Consider the following 4,658-nt stretch of genomic DNA (forward strand, 5'->3'; position numbering starts at 1 on the left):
CTGCAGTGTTGCAGCCTGGGCTGTTTCTTCTTCTCCCAGAGGAGGGAGGGTCCTGGAGCTCTCAGCACCTGAGGATGCTTTTTCCCCATCTCCCAAATTCAGCAGCATCCCTGTTTCCCAGAGGAGCTTCCCTGGGTTTGGGGGACTTGTTTTTGGATTTTTTTTTCCCAGGAAAACATGGCTGGGTTAGAGGGGGGAGTTGGGATTTCCAAAGCTGCTGCAAGCTGGGGATGCTCCTGGCTAGTGGAAAAAATAGGAAATATATTTTTTTGGGGGGGAAGTGGCTTGTGGCTGGGTGGGGGGGGCTGAGATCTTGCCTGGCAAAAGTCATCACACATCATCTTTGGGGCCACGTGGTGGTATTAAAGACACACAAGAAAAATTCCCCTTAAAATAGACTTCCCAGGATGGAAAAATCACAGGGGCTCAACTTGGAAACTTTATTAGAAAGAGGGGAAAAAAAAAAAAAGAGAGAGAGCGAGGAGGCTGGGGGGGAAGAGAAAGAGGTAAGTAGTTTCAGACACTTTAAAAAAAAAAAAAAGAAAAAAAAATCCCTGATTTGATTTATCTGGGGAGTGTGAACACTAAATAGAGAACAACGCCTGAAGTGTGAATTATTTCCTATATTAACACAGAGAAAAACTGATAGCCTTTTCATGTCAAGAGAATAGCAGGGAGGGGAAGGAAAGGGGGGGGAAATGACATTGTTCAATCTCTGGGTTTGCTCACTCTTTATCAGGCCGAGATCAAAATTTATTCCCAGGATGAGGCCTGGGGCCCGGCTGAGGCCCTGGAGATTTTTAAGGGCCTAATTAAGAAAACAGGATGAAAATGGCGAAATAAGAGGGCAATTTACTTCTTGCAGAATAGGGAGATCAAATCAACTTATGAGCAATTAATGTGCACAAGGAGAGAATAAAAGGATGCCGGGAGATGGGAGAGGGGCCTCATTTTAATGACATGCTCTGGTGTTGGCACAGAGGATTATTCTGAAGGTCAGATGGAGATGGAAACGACCTTGCAGATTCTTAACCCTCCTTCCAATTAACAGAACCAACTCAGAAATGCAAAAGAGCCCGGCCTGGAGCACTGTCATCCCTTTATGTTCTGAAGGGAGAGGAGGAAAAAAAAAAAAAAATACAAAACCAACAAAATTCTAAAGGAGAGGATGAAAAGGGGGGTTCCTTGGCTTCCCCAGTAGCTGCTGGAGATGGGAGAAGGGCTCTTAATTACAGTGTGTGAGCCACCCGTGGAAGGAAAAAAAAAAATAGGAAAAAAACGGTGTCGAGGCTCCAAGTGGGATATAAAAGGGAAGGAGAAAGAGCTGGCAGGGGCTGCAGTGGTGTGATGAGCTGCAGGGAGGGATGGAGGGATGGAGGGATGGAGGGAGGGATGGATGGATGGAGGGATGGATGGATGGAGGGATGGAGGGAGGGATGGATGGATGGATGGATGGATGGAGGGAGGGATGGATGGAGGGAGGGATGGAGGGATGGATGGAGGGATGGATGGATGGATGGATGGATGGAGGGATGGATGGAGGGATGGATGGATGGAGGGATGGATGGAGGGATGGAGGGATGGATGGAGGGATGGATGGATGGATGGATGGATGGATGGATGGATGGAGGGATGGATGGAGGGATGGATGGAGGGATGGATGGAGGGATGGATGGATGGATGGATGGATGGATGGAGGGATGGATGGAGGGATGGATGGATGGATGGATGGATGGATGGAGGGATGGATGGAGGGATGGATGGAGGGATGGATGGAGGGAGGGATGGATGGAGGGATGGATGGAGGGATGGATGGATGGATGGAGGGATGGATGGAGGGATGGATGGAGGGATGGATGGATGGAGGGATGGATGTAGACAACAGGTGGCAGGACCTGCCGAGTAATGAGCTCAGTCGGTGCTCAGCCTCACCTGTGCCCAGTCAGGGCTGCCCCAAGTGCACATGCTCAAAGATCAAGGGCCAATAAAAGGTGGGGCCTGAGACCAGCAAGGGGCTCGTTCTGTAGTAGGGCAGCAGCCCTGCTGGTCGAGGCCAGTTCTCCACTGATCCTGTCCTCATTCAGAGCCTATCCTCGCTACGAAGTTCACCTCTGGCAACAGATGGATGGAGGGATGGATGGATGGATGGATGGGTGGAGGGATGGGTGGATGGAGGGATGGATGGAGGGATGGATGGATGGAGGGATGGATGGAGGGAGGGATGGATGGAGGGAGGGATGGATGGAGGGAGGGATGGATGGAGGGAGGGATGGATGGGAGGGATGGGGACCAGGTGGCTGGGGATGGACCAATCCCCTTGGGATTCTTGGGGTGCCCTCCACCTGGACAAGAGTTGGATTTGATGGCCCTGATGGGTCCCTTCCAACTCAGCAGATTCTAAGAACCGATTAAGGATGCTGCACCCGGGGGAGGGGGGGGGGAATTCACCTCTCTGTGTGTCCCCCCACCCGTGACACTTTCCCTCAGTGGTCTCATGCAACTTGGGGCATTTTCCCCCTGCCCCATGCTGGGTTCTGGCTTTTTTTTGGCTTTTTGGGGGGGTTGGGGAAGGAGGCAGGGGGTGAGCACTGGAGCGGCAGTGTGGACCAGAGGTCCCGGTCCCGGTTCGGGGTTCCCCGAGGGTTTCGGGCCAGGAACGGGACCGGGAGGGGAAAGAACATCGAAGGTGCAGCGGGGCTGAGCAGCCACAAGAGAGAGCCAGACCTTTACGGAACCGGGAACCGGCCCGGCTGAGGATGCTCAGCCCCGGCCCGGCTGTCCCTGGGACTGCGGCTGTGGGAACCACCCCGGGGAAAGCAGAGCTATCCCCCCAGGTCCCTGGTGCTGGGGTTTGCTGCTCTTTGAGAACCCCTAGAATAATTTTTTTTCCAGATTGGATATTAGGAATCATTCCTTCCCCTCAATTCTTTTGTCCCTTGGAGTCCCCATCCCTGCAGGGACCCAAAGCTGGGGGGATGTGGTGCTGTGGGATTTGTGGGTTTGTGGTGGCCTTGGCTTCCTAGACTTGATGATTTTATGATTTAGGTTGGAAAAGCCCTTTAGATCCCTGTTCCCAGCCTTATCCCAGTGTCCTGATGCCCTCTGGAAGCAGAGCATCTCCTGCTTGAGCTCTCAACCTGCCACCAGCACCCCCTTGGAGTTCAAGTCAGGGGGGTTAAAACCAAAGAGGTGTTGAGCTGAGACTTTTCTCAAAAAAAAAAAAAAGTTTCCTTGGGGAGATAAAAAAAAACCTTTAGACAAGCAGAAGATGGCCTTATCCTGAAACAAGAAGGAAGGAGCAAGAGCCAACCCAGCCCAAAGCATCCTCACATGGTTCTGGCATCCTTGGGGTGGTGCTGCCTGGACCCATAATCTGGAAGCCATTCCCTGTCTTGGGGCTGGGCTGTTGCTGAGTTTTCCTTCTCCCCTCATCTCTCTTCAGTTCCTTTCTGGCTCTTGCTGAGCTCCTTCTGTGATTGGAGCACTTGGGCTGCTCCTTCCCCACCTGAAGCCCTAATTCTGCCCCGCTGACACTGGCTGGGTTGTTGTGGCAACAGTTGGGATGAGGTCAGGAGGAAGGGATGGAAAACCAGCAGCACAGCCACCTTGGCTTCAAGAAACCAAAGCAGCTCTGTGCAAGTAAATCTTTGCATGGAATGAAGAGGGAGAGACTGGGGAAAAAAAAAAAAAAACAAAAAAAACCCCAAAAACCCAAACCTGTGATGCCTGTCCAGAAATTGCTTCCAAAGAGAAGGGGTTAGGCTGGTCCCTGGGTGAGTTCTTGGCTTGGAATGGTTTATTCCCTGGATGTGTTTGGCCTGCTGTTTTTCCATCATCAGTTTTTAAAGCTGTGGGGTGGGGGAACCCTTTGGATGGGGCCTGGAGCCCTTGCAGACAGTTTGGTGGCTGTCAGGATTCCTGGTGCCTCAGCTGCAAGCTGGGAAGCAAAGGGACTGGAGAGCTGGGGCTGAAGGATGGTGGCTTTGCTGGTCAGGAAAAAAGGTGGGAACGTGATGGAAAAAAAATCCTGGGAAAATTATAGAATCCTGGAATAGTTTGTGTTGGAAGGACCTTAAAGCTCATCCAATCCCAACCCCCTGCCATGGGCAGGGACACCTCCCCCAGCCCAGGGTGCTCCAAGCCCCATCCAACCTCCAACACTGCCAGGGATGGGGCAGCCACAGCTTCTGGGGGCACCCAGGGAGCCACAGAGAAGATCCGTGCCTCAGTTTCCCCACCACGCAGCTGAGGATGCAAAGGCTGCCCTGGGGAGGTGACCTGGTGACCTGGCCCGTGTGATGCTGAAGCAGCCCCTTCCCCATGGGCTGCAAAACTCCTCAGTAAAAAAAACAAAACAAAACAAAAAATAAAAGCCCAGCCCTGTGTGCTGGGACAGGCTGAGCCTCAACCTCCTGGGCTGGAGGAATTTGCACCCCCAAATCTTGGCCAGAGCCAAATGTTTCTGCTCTGCTGGGACTGGTGCCAGGAGAGCTTTGGCCCAGGTTACCTGAGAGGCTCAGCTGCAGCTGCCCAGCTGGATTTTTCCATTCCTGATGCTGAATTTCACAGTGCTGGGTGCTGAGATCAGAGCAGCAGAGCCTGGGCCCTGCAACTACAAAAGGGGACAATGGGGACCTGGGCTGAGGAGAGAAGTTATT

The sequence above is a fragment of the Heliangelus exortis genome, chromosome 25 (assembly GCF_036169615.1).
Source record: "Heliangelus exortis chromosome 25, bHelExo1.hap1, whole genome shotgun sequence".
Lineage (NCBI taxonomy): Eukaryota > Metazoa > Chordata > Aves > Apodiformes > Trochilidae > Heliangelus > Heliangelus exortis.